The sequence below is a fragment of the Trichechus manatus genome, unplaced genomic scaffold (genome assembly GCF_000243295.1).
Source record: "Trichechus manatus latirostris isolate Lorelei unplaced genomic scaffold, TriManLat1.0 scaffold00265, whole genome shotgun sequence".
NCBI classification, from domain to species: Eukaryota; Metazoa; Chordata; class Mammalia; order Sirenia; family Trichechidae; genus Trichechus; species Trichechus manatus.
This window is the reverse complement of record NW_004444201.1, coordinates 1,667,273-1,680,558: the sequence shown is the minus strand read 5'-3', so window position 1 is coordinate 1,680,558 and position 13,286 is coordinate 1,667,273.

Genomic DNA, 13,286 nt, shown 5'->3' with positions numbered 1-13,286 from the left:
AGACACACACAGACACAGACACACACACACAGACACACACACACAGACACACACACACAGACACACACACAGACACACACACAGAGACATGACACACACACACAGACATGACACACACAGACATGACACACACACAGACACACACAGACACAGACACACACACAGACACACAGACACACAGACATGACACACGCACACACAGACACACACACACAGACACACACACGCAGAGACATGACACACACACACACAGACACACACACACAGACACACAGACACACAGACATGACACACGCACACAGATATGACACACACACACAGACACACACACAGAGACATGACACACACACACAGACACACACACACAGACACACAGACATGACACACGCACACAGATATGACACACACACACAGGCACACACACATGACACACACACAGACATGACACACACACAGACACACAGACACACAGACATGACACGCACACAGACATGACACACACACACAGACATGACACACACACACAGACACACGCACACAGACATGACACGCACACAGACATGACACACACACACAGACACACACACACACAGACACACACACAGACACACACAGACACAGACATGACACACACACAGACACACACACAGACATGACACACACGCACAGACATGACACACACACAGACATGACACACACAGACATGACACACACAGACACACAGACACACAGACATGACACACGCACACAGATATGACACACACACAGACACACACACATGACACACACGCAGACATGACACATGCAGACATGACACACACACAGACACACAGACATGACATCCACACAGACATGACACACACAGAGACATGACACACACACACAGACACACACACACAGACATGACATGCACACAGACATGACACACACACACAGACATGACACACACACACAGACACACACACAGACATGACACGCACACAGACACACACAGACATGACACGCACACAGACATGACACACACACAGACATGACACGCACACAGACATGACACACACACACAGACACACACACATGACACACACACAGACATGACACACACAGACATGACACACACAGACATGACACATAGACACACAGACACACACACAGACACACAGACACACACAGACATGACACACACACAGACACACACACAGACATGACACACACACAGACATAACACACACGCACACAAACATGACACACACAGACACACAGACACACAGACACACAGACATGACACACACACAGACATGACACGCACACAGATATGACACACACACAGACACACACACATGACACACACACAGACATGACACACACACAGACATGACACACACACAGACATGACACACACATAGACACACACACAGACATGACACACACACAGACACACACACACAGACATGACACACACACACAGACACATGCACACACACAGACATGACACATGCACACACACAGACATGACACACACAGACACACAGACACACAGCCATGACACACACACAGACACACACACACAGACATGACACACACAGACACACACACACAGACATGACACACACACAGACACACACACACACAGACACACACACAGACATGACACACACACACAGACACACACACAGACATGACACACACACACACAGACACACACACAGACACACACACACAGACACACACGCAGACACACACACACAGACACACACACACACACGACACACGTCCACATACTCCCGTGTTGGCACACGCACAGACAGACATAGAGAGCTGATATGGTCTTACACGCTCTCACACCCACCCCTGCCCCCTCAGGTGTAACCTCTTCACAGATAGCAGCAGCCATGGCTATGACATGCAGACGTGCAGACACTTATCGATCACCGTAGGCCTGGGGAAGAGTGAGGCCGTGCTTCTGTGTTCTTACTGGTGCGGTCAGCCGGCCCAGGCCCTCACGGCCCCCACCAGGCAGTGCTTCCAGGACTCCATCCCTGGGTCCCTGCCTACACACAGGGAGGCTGCAGCACACAGGGAAGAGGCTCCCGTGGGAAGAAGAAATGGCTGCATCTGGGCCGTGGGGCACGTAGAGTGGCCCCGGGGGTCGTGCTCACTTTAGGATTTCCGAGACCTGGGGCTGCAGGTGGAGGGCACTGGGCAAGGAGAGCTTTCTGTGCAGATGTGAAAGGTGAGGGCACGTCTGCCCTGCTGTGCTGATCAGGTGGAGAGGGAAAAACCGACAAGGAGAAAGGGGACAATTGCAGAGAGATGTCCTTGAAGAGTGGAGAGCAGCTGGGACACAGGCTGAGGCTGGCACCAGAATCCGCAGGCAGTGCAGCGGCAGGGGGGCGGGCCTGAGGCAGGGGTCATGCGGGAGGCTCTTCTGGTCCTTTCCACTCTCTCGGACATTTGGGGTAGGGGGAGGAGTGGCCACTTCCTGTGTGGTCACGGTCTGACAAGGCCTTGGGCCCATCTCAATTCTCCGGCCTCCTCGTCCCCTCTCCTTCCCCTCAGGTGCTCTCCCTCCCTCCCCTAGGCTCCTTCTCCCGATCCCAAGGCAGGACTCCATCCCTGAGGTCCTCACTGGATGAGCTCCTCTGCTCCTTCCTCTTCGGTGGTGTGCTGGTGTCCTGGGCCTCCTGCCGCCCGGCTCTCCTGGAGGTCCTGGAAAGGAGGAAAGAGGCACTAAATCCTGCTCATTGTGCCCATTGTCTGCCTGTCTGTCCTTGCTTTTGTTTCTTCAGTAGGAGAAGCATCCTTGGGCTCCTCAGGGAGCTGTGGAGGCGGGACGCCACAAAGCACCACAGTCTGCTGTAGAAAGACACTGGGAAGGAAAGGGGAGTCCTTGCTCGAGGCGAGAAGGCTCTGCCCTGGGCACCGCCAACCACCCTGCCGGGAGCCGGTGCTGCAGGGCACGGCTTTGAGAGGGACTCCTCAGAGCAACTCCCTGTGGACCACGTGCCTGGGGCACACCCAGAAGAGCTCCTGTAGACCTAAACACTGGGTCTCCATCGCACGCGCCCACCCGGCCCTCCCCTCTTCCTCCTGGGACCCTCTCTTCATTCTCACATGTCTCCCATTCTGACATCTCTCTTCGGCAGGCCTTGGTTCCTAGGGCAGGACATCAGACGGCTGTAGAGCGCCTCTGTGCTGGGCACTCACTCCTCTTGGGATCCGGGGTGTGGGCGCATCACGTCTGAACGGGTCTCTGTGAGCTGGTCCACCAGTCCCTTCCCAGTTGCAGTCAACTCTGACTCATGATGACCCATTTGTTTCAGAGTAGAGCTGTGCTCTACAGGGTTTTCAATGGCTGTGACCCTGTGACCTTTTGAAAGTAGATCGCCAGTCCTTTCTTCTGAGGCACCTCAGGGTAGACCAGAACCTCCAACCTTTCAGTTAGCAGCCTGGCACTTAACTGTTTGTGCCACCCAAGGATTCCCACGAGCAAACCTGCTGCCATCAAGTCAATTCCTACTTATGGTGACCCCATGTGCTACAGAGTAGAACTGAGCTCCACAGAGTTTTCTTGCCTATAATCTTTATGGAAGCAGATCACCAGGCCTTTCTTCTGTGGTGCCCCTGAGTGGGTTCAAACTGCCAACCTTTTGGTTAGTAGCCGATTGCAAACGGCTTGTGCCACCCAGGGACATATAGGTAGATGTATAATATGTATATATATGAAGTATAAGTATATATATGAATATATGTTTAATTTTATTGCCGTTTAAACCATTTTTAAGTGCACAATTCGGTGGCATTAATTGCATCCATAATGCTGTGTAACCATCACGACTCTCTGTTTCCAGAAGCTTTTCGTTAGCCAAACTGAAACTCTGTACCCATTAAACAATAACTCCCCATCCCCCGACCCACCCTGGTAACCTCTATTCTACTTTCTGTCTGTCTGCATTTGCCTATTCTGGATGGTCCATGTAAATGGGCTCACCTAGTGTCTGTCCTTTCCTGTCTGACTTATCTCACCCAGCATGTTTCCCAGGTTCATCCATGTTGTGGCGTGCACCAGGACTTGACTCCTCTTTATGGCTGAGTGGTATCTCACTGCAAGTACACAGCACACTTCCCAGGTCGGTGCTGAACCACAGCGTGTATCCCCAGATGACACCAGGCACTACTGGGCCCTGTGGAGAGGGGACGCCAGCATGGTCTGTCATTGTCCTGTCTGCAACAGTCTTCACATAGGTCTCTGCAGCCCTGGTGCTCCGGGATCAGGCTGGACGCAGGGGAGGGTTCCACGCCGCCTCCTTGCCGGTCCTGTGGGTGCGTGCAGGGCCCCGGCAGGTGCAGCATGCAGCCCGCACAGCCAGGGGATGTGCTCTCTGGCTGCCCTGACAAGGCTCTGTGGAGACAGCAGAGCCAGCTTGGCGGCCAGAGTCCCTCTGTGGTCACCGGTCATAGGCACACTTCACAGACGCCACACTCCCCTCCAGCCCCTCAGCCCTGACTCCTGGCCTTGGGTATAATAGCGCCCAGGGCCAGGCTCCCACTGGATCTCAAAGGGGAGCCTGCTGCTGGACAGAGAACCCCCCAGTCACAGGGCTTAGGGTTAGAATACCAGCTCTAACAGAGTCTGGGGCTTGGGCTGGATTTGCAGGGGCCTGAGCTCCTCTGGATCCAGCATATATGAAGGACAAATTCAGTTTTTTAATACTTATGTCTATATTCATAAATTTTATATTAACACCATCCCCCAGAAAACCAAGATGTTTTGTTTTGTCAAAGCTGTTTGAGATGAGTGTCTGTATAAAGCGGGGCTCCTTGTCTGTTAGCAGTCTCCCCTCCTAGGTCAGTGAGTCCCGCACCCACCTGCGGATCCTCTGCTATCAGAGCCATCAGTGGACTCAAAGTGGCAGCAGCACCAGGGGACCCTCAAGTTTGTCATGATGCAGATTCAATGTGCGTAGACTTCCCACAGGGCTCCCAGGGCCCAGGAGGACTGGGTTTTCCCAAGCGAGGGGGTGTAGGGGAGTGGTGGGATGGGGGTGAAGTCAGATAGTGTTCCTCCCACCACCGTGACCCCACGTCTGACAACTGTGTTCCTTGAAGGTTATTTTTGTGTGGCTGCGTTTAACCCCACCCCAGGTCCTCTGCAGTGCACCGTGGGGTGAACTAGCTCACGGCCTCAGGCCTGGGGGGGCCCATCCTGGACAAGAGAGCTCAAGCCTGGGTGCATACTGCTCCACATGTCCACGGTGCAGGTGCAGGAGGGTGGGCTTGCAAGCATCCCGGCCCCTCACTGTCCAGGCAGGGCCCCATCAGGGAGATGAGCAGGGCCTCTGAGAAGGACACACCAAACCCCAGGGAGTGAGAGGTGAGACTCCTTGCCTCGTGCATCTGGCTCGGGCCCACACTCCTTCCCAGCCTTGGCAAAGCCTGGCTCCTCATGAGGTGATGGTGGGGGCAGGCTGCACGTGTCTGCGCCCACACTGGTTCTCTGCAAATCCAGGCTTCCATGGGAGGCCAGGAGCACCTTGAGGAAACTAGGAAGCTGGGTCCCCACAGGTCCTCAAACCCGGGTCCTGTCCACAGGCCAATAGCTGGGCAGAGTTTGAAGGTGTGGGTGTGGGGGGAGTGGTGAGGGGATGGGGGGAGAATAAGTCTCCTCTTTTAGAACTTCTCTCTGGCCTGTAGACAAAAAGGGTGGCCAGAGCGAGACAGAGGGCAGAGCGCCTCCCCGCCACACCCAGGAGGGGCTGTAGAGGCTGTGGGGTCTGCATCCTGGCTGAACCCTGCGTGCAGAGCCTGGGGCGTCTTGGCCCTCAGCAGGTGGGGTGAGGTGGGATGGAGGGTGGAGGCGAAGGGGAGAGCAAGGTCAATGCCTGAGACAGGGAAAGATTTGGCCAGCTCCAAAGGAGGGTGGTGGAGAGACAAGGAGGGCACAGAAGCCTGGAGGACAGGACCTGAGGCAGAAGGGAATCACTGCGCCTTCGTGCCCTTCAGCCTCAGGTCACTGACGCTGCTGAAGCCGCTAGAGGAACCCAGCAAAACTGGCAGAGGCATGTTACTTCTGAGAAGGACATGAGACCCTGCTCCTGCCCTGCCCTGGACTGAGGGAGGCTCCACCTGGTCGTCCACAGGGCGCATCAGTGCCAGGGGGAGCACAGCGCTCTGGGCGGCGCCTGCGGGACGCTGGGCATATGCACCGCTGACGACTCCACCCGCCCCTCCGTGATCCTTTCAGTCCGGGGCTTCAGTCTGGTTGCGCTGCTTCCACAGTGGCGCCGGGGCCAGTCCCTACAAGCAGACCCTGAGACCAGGAGTGGGAGATGGGTCAAGTTAGTGCTCATGAATATGGGCAGGAGAGTGGAGCAGGGAGGGAAGGGAACCCACCCAAGTGTGTTCAGGGGCAGCTTGGCACCATGCGTACCTGGGCGCAATCCCATGGGGCTCCTTGGGGAAACGCTCGGACACTCCTCAGAAGGGCCCCTGACGGGCGAGGACCATGTAAGATTCATCTGCTAAGTTGAGTCCCTCTTTGGAAGGGGCTGACTCAGGGATGGGAGCTCCCTGGTATTTCTGGCTCATCCTACATGCAGACCGAGCAGGACACAGAACCAGAAGTCCTCGGGTAGAACTTCCTAGGCTCAGCCACGGGGACCCATCGGGGTGTGTGGAGGGCTGCGCAGCGCGTCGAGGGCGTCTGGTTCACCACGGACCATGGACCACGGACCACGAGGAGGAGCCCAGCTGCTCCGAACCTTGTCTGGGTTCCTCATTACAGAGATGTCATGGTGACAGTGCAGGGCGGAGCCAAGGGCTTGTCCCCTGAGCGCCCCTTGGACAACCCCACACAGACCCTCTTCCTCAGCACGCAGGGACAGTGTGGCTGGCCCCTCAGCCACTCTCAGTACTTTTGAAAAATAAAACACAAAGCAATCACAACGTAGAGTTTATTCGAGCAGTTATTTCGTATGCATATAGGGAGACCATTATGTTTCAAAAAAAACAAAAACAAATGGCTCATTGCAGGCTTGTTAAATGAAGCTTTTAAAAAGAAGAGACAGGAGTAGAACAGAAAATTATCCACGGCTAATCTTAACGTGATTGATTGAACCATGCCCCTTATGAGATCAGCTGGCGTCACGTTACTAGGGGGTCTTTGGCCTGGCTGGCCTCCATCTTTAAGTGCAGTCTGGAGGTTTTAAAACGATAAAAGGCACCTCGGTTAGTCAGGGAATTCCAAGGGTTATCTCTCAGGAAGCAAGAGAAATGACCTGAAGTTACGTTCTTTGCGCGTTACATGAACTCTGAGTTAGTTCATGGTTAACAAATGTCCTTGTCACAAAGGGGTTTTGCAAAAACTTAATCACTGTGTCAAACTGGACCTCAGTTTCCTTATTATTAACACATCTTAAGCCAGAAAAAACAAGTGAGCAATGCTGCCAAGTAGTTTAACAGTTTTGGGTGAAAAACGAGTTAACAAAGCTGCAGGCAAGATTAGCAGTTTTGGGTCAGGCTTGTTTTTAGGCTCCTGGGCAAGAGAGAAACCCCTTGAAATCAAAGTAAAATGTCTATTTTTAAATTTATTTCACAGTGCCCATCCTGTGATGAAAAGGACGCCTCTGGGGTGGTTTGAGTCTACCCAGAGGTGCCTCAGAAGAAAGGCCTGGATATCTACTTTAGAAAAATCAGCCACTGAAAACCCTATGGAGCATAGTTCTACTGAGACACACGTGGGGGAGCCAAGAGTCAGAGCTGACTCCACCGAAACTGGTAGTGGTGGAGCACTCGGCCTCAGAGTATGCTGGAGGCTTGTGCAGGGCAGGCGGGCGGGGGAGGCTTCTCCGCACACTCCAACAGCTGCTGTGCAGAAAGTTGACACTGATGTCTCTCATATTCTTTGTGGGTACTGACCAGTTGGGAGGCAGGCCAGTGTGCTCACTGGGTGCTTAACCCCAGCCGTGGTGCCCCAGCCCCTCGCAGTTCTTGTGACCTGTCCCCAGCACATCCACACCAACCATCCGCTCAGATTCAGACCCTGCCAAGGCTGTGAATTGAGTGTGGATTCCAGATGGTCCTCTCTGCTATTCATAAGGTTCTCCCTGGCCAATTTTTTCAGGAGTAGACCACCAGGTCCTTCTTCCTAGTCTGTTTTAGTCTGGAAGCTCAGCTGAAACTTGTCCACCAAAGGTGACCCTGCTGGGATTTGAAATACCGTTGACAAAGCTTCCAGTATCACAGCAACACACAAGCCCCCACAGGACAACAAACTGGCAGACACATGGTAGAGTATAATCTTGGCTGTATGTGTTTTGTAGATCCGCTGTACTGAGGAACTTCTCCTCTACTCCTATTTTTCTGAGAGTTTTTATAGTGAATGGGTGTTAAATTTTGCCAAACGATTTTCAGCATCAATTCACATGATTATGTGATTCTTTAGCCTGTTAATATGGTGGATTACACTGATTTTGAAACAGCCTTGCATCCTGGAATAAAATATACCTGGTCATGGTGCCTAATTCTTTTTATATATTGCTGAATCATATTAACTAATATTTTGTCAAGGATTTTTTCATCTGTATTCATAAGGGATCTTGATCTGTAGTTTTCTCTCTTTATTATTAGTATTATTTTAAAGTTGCTCTGTTTTCTATTATCACCATGCTCAGGCAATTCTAAACAATGTCAGAGATATAACTTTCCTCCCTGCCTGGTGGGCTGCTCCTCCCACCCTGCCCTTCTTCTTTTTATTGTGCTTTAGGTGAAAGTTTACAGAGCAAATTAGTTTCTCGTTAAACAGTTAATATACAGATTGTTTTGTGATCTTGGTTGACAACCCACCATGTGTCAACACTCTTCCCTTCTCCACCCTGGTTTCTGTTTCCATTTGGCCAATTTTCCTGCCCCTTCCTTCCTTCTTGTCTTTGCTTTTAGGCTGGTGTGCCCATTTCTTCTTGTATGTGTGGTTGAACTATGAAGCACGCTCCTCACTTGTGTTATTGTTCGTTTTATGGGTCTGTCTAATCTTTGGCTGAAGGGTGAACCTCGGGAGTGACTTCATTACTGAGTTAAAAGGGTATCCAGGAGCTATGCTCTCAGGGTTTCTCTAGTCTCTGTCAGACCAGTAAGTCTGGTCTTTTTTTGTGAGTTTAAATTTTGTCCTATATTTTTCTCCTGCTCTGTCCGGGACCCTCTACTGTGATCCCTGTCAGAGCATTTGGTGGTGGTAGCCAGGCACCAGCTAGTTGTTCTGGACTCAGTCTGGTGGAGGCTGTGGTAATTGTGGCTCGTTAGTCCTTTGGACTAATCTTTCCCTTGTGTCTTTCGTTTTTTTCATTCTCCTTTGCTCCAGATGGGGTGGGACCAGTAGATATATCTTAGATGGCTTCTTGCAATGTTTTAAGACCCCAGACACTATTCACCAAAGTAGGACTTAGAACATTTTCTTTATAAACTATGTTATGCCAGTTGAGCTGGATGTCCCCCAAGACTATGGTCCCTGGCCCTCGACCCAGTAACTCAGTCGCTCAGGGAGTTTGGATGTGTTAGGAAGCTTCTATGACTTTGCCTTTGTCATAGATTGAATTGTGTCCCCCAGAAATATGGGTCAGCTTGGCTAGGCCATGATTCCCAATATTATGTGATTGTCCACCATTTTGTCATCTGATATGATTTTCCCGTATGTTGTAAATCCTATCTCTATGACGTTGATGAGATGGGATTAGTGGCAGTTATGTTAATGAGGCAGGACGCAATCTACAAGATTAGATTGTGTCCTAAATCAATCTTTTTTGAGATACAAAAGAGAGAAGCAAGCAGAGAGACGGGGGAACCTCATACCACCAAGAAAGCAGTGCCGGGAGCAGAGCTTGTCCTTTGGACCCAGGGTTCCTGCGAGGAGAAGCTCTGAGACCAGGGAAAGATTGTTAACAAGGACCTTCCTTCAGAGCCAACGGAGAGAGAAAGTCTTCCCCTGGAGCTGGCACCCTGAATTCAGACTTCTAGCCTACTAGACTGTGAGAGAATAAACTTCTGTTTGTTGAAGCCATCCACTTGTGGTATTTCTGTTATAGCAGCACTAGATGACTAGGACAGCCTTGGTCAAGTTGTGCTGACTTCCCCAGTGTTGTGGGCTATCTTACCCTTCACCAAAGTTACCACTTGTCTACTATCTAGTTAGTGTTTTCTCTCCCTAGTCCTCCCCTCCCTGGTAACCATCAAAGATTGTTTTTTTCTGAGTCTTAACCTTTTCATGGATTTTTACAGTAGTGGTCTCATACAGTATTTGTCCTTTTGTGATTGACTTATTTCACTCAGGATAATGACCTCCAGATTTGTCCATGTTGTGAGATGTTTCACAGATTCATCATTGTTCTTTATCATTGTGTAGTATTCCATTATGGGCACTTAGGTTGTTTTCATCTTTTTGCTATTGTGAGCAATGCTACAATGAACATGGGTGTGCATATGTCTATTCGTGTGATGGCTCTTATTTCTCTAGGATATATTTCTAGGAGTGAGATTGCTGGATCATATGGTTTTTCTATTTCTAGCTTTTTAAGGAAGCACCAAATAGATTTCCAAAGTGGTTGTACCATTTTACATTCCCACCTGCAGTGCATAAGGGTTCCAATCTCTCCACAGCCTCTCCAACATTTGTTATTTTCTGTTTTTTTGATTAGTGGCAGTAATGTCAGTGTGAGATGGTGTCTTAGTCATCTAGTGCTGCTATAACAGAAATACCACAAGTGGATGGCTTTAACAAAGAGAAGTTTATTTTCTCACAGTTCAGTAGGCTACAAGTCCAAATTCAGGGTGTCAGCTCCAGGGGAATGCTTTCTCTGTCTGCTCTGGAGGAAGGTCCGTGTCGTCAATCTTCCCTGGTCTGGGAGCTTCTCTGTGCAGAAACCTCAGGTCCAAAGGACTTGCTCTGCCCCTGGCACTGCTTTCTTAGTGGTATGAGGCTCCCACGTGTCCTGCTCTCTTCTTTATATCTCAAAAGAGATTGGCCTAAGAAACTAATCTTGTATACGTTATCAGTATAACTGCCGCTAATCCGTCTTATTACCTCACAGTGATAGAGTATACAACACATAGGGAAATCACAGCAGTTGATAAAATGGAAGACAATCATACGATACTGGAAATCATGGCCCAGCCAAGTTGATACACACATTTTTGGGGGGACATGATTCAATCTATGGCAGATGGCATCTAATTGTAGTTTTGATTTGCATTTCTCTAATGGCTAGTGATCTCGAGCATTTCCTCTTGTGTCTGTTAGCTGTCTGAATGTCTTCTTTGGTGAAGAGTCTGTTCATGTCCTTTGCCCATTTTTTAATTGGATTATTTGTCTTTTTGTTGTTGAGATGTTGAAGTACTCTATAGATTTAGAGATTAGATTCTTGTCAGATATGTCGTAGCCAAAAATTTTTTCGCAGTCTGTAGGTTCTCGTTTTATTCTTTTGGTGAAGTCTTTTCATGAGCATATGTGTTTGATTTTTAGGAGCTCCCAGTTATCTAGTTTATCTTCTGGTGTTTTTGCATAGTTAGTTATGATTTGCATGCTCTTCTTATTGATTTCTACTTTTATGGTGTTGTGATCAGAGAGAATGCTTTGTATTATTTCAACTTTTTGGATTTTACTGAAGGTTTTTTTGTGGGATAAAGTGTGGTTTCTTTTGGAGAATGTTCCATGTGTGTTGGAAAAAATGTATACTTTGCTGCTACTGAGTGTTCTATGCATGTCTGTGAGGTCAAGTTGGTTGACTGTGGTTTTTAAATGTTCCATATCTTTGTTGAGTTTCTTTCTAGATATTCTGTCTTTTACCAAGAGTGGTGTGTTGAATTCTCCTTCTATTATTGTGGAACTGTCTATTTCTCCTTTCAGTGCCGTTAGAGTTTGTTTTATGTATTTTAGAGCCCTGGCATTGGGTACTTAGACATTTACGACAGTTATGTCTTCTTGGTGAGTTGTTCCTATAATCATTATATTATGTTCTTCCTTATCTTTTATGGTGGATTTTGTCTTAAAGTCTATTTTATCTGAGATTCGTATTACCACTCCTGCTCTTTTTTGGTTTCTGTTTGCTTGATATATTTTTTTCCATCCTTTGATTTTTAATATATTTATATCTATGTGTCTAAGCTGTGTCTCTTGTAGACAGCATATTGATAGCTCTTTTTTTTTTTTTAATCCATTCTGCCACTTACTGTCTCTTTATGGGTGCATTTAAGCCATTTCTATTTGGTGTGATTATCGATAGGTATGAGTTTATTGCTGTCATATTGTTATGCTTTTTTGTGTGTCATACTGATGTTTTCTTTGTTCCTCTACTTTCCTGGGCTGAGTTCCTTTTGTTTGTGGATTTTTTTCATTTTTATAGATTTTGTGTTTACTGAGTTTTTATGTTTTTCTTCTTTTTTATTTTGATTAACAGGTTTGTTAGTTTTCTTTTTGGTTACCTTGAAATTTACCCTTATCTTCCTAAGTTTGAACCAGTCTTTTATTACTTGATATCACCTTGACTTCTTTTCCATTTGAAAGTTCTATACCTAAACTGTTTATTCCCCCCTTTTATTGTTTGATGTCATCATTTACAGATTGACATCTGTTTCCCTGTTTTAAGTCTTTAAGCTTTGTTTTATTATGGAGAGTTCTTTACCTAGATTGTTATCTGGCTGATGCTGTCCCATGTCCTAGACTCCGGCTGTTGTCTGATGTTGTTGGCTCTCTAACTAAAGAACTCCCTTTAATATTTCTTGTAAGTTTGGTTTGGTTTTTATAAATTCCCTTAATTTCTGTTTATCTGGAAATGTCCTAATTTCATCATCTTATTTGAGAGAGAGAGTTTTTCAGGATATATTATTCTTGGTTGGAAGTGTTTTCTTCTAACAAGGTTTTATACATGTCATTCCACTGCCTTCTTGCCTGCATAGTTTCTGCTAAGTAATCAGAGCTTAGTCTTATTGTTTCCCCTTTGTAGGTGACTTTTGGTTTTTCTCGAGTTGCTGTCAGGATTCTTTCTTTGTCTGGTTTTGGCAAGTGGGATTATGATATGTCTTGGTGACTCTCTTTTGGGATTTATCCTATATGGGCTTCGTTGAGCTTTTTGGATGGTCAGCTTTTCATATTTCATTACATTAGGGAAGTTTTCTGTCAGCAAATCTTCAGTATTCTTCTCAATGTTTTCCATTTTCTCCCCTGTTCTGGAACTCTGATCACATACATATTTTTGCTTGTGATTCTGTTGCACGTAATTCTTAGGTTGTCTTCATTTTTCTTT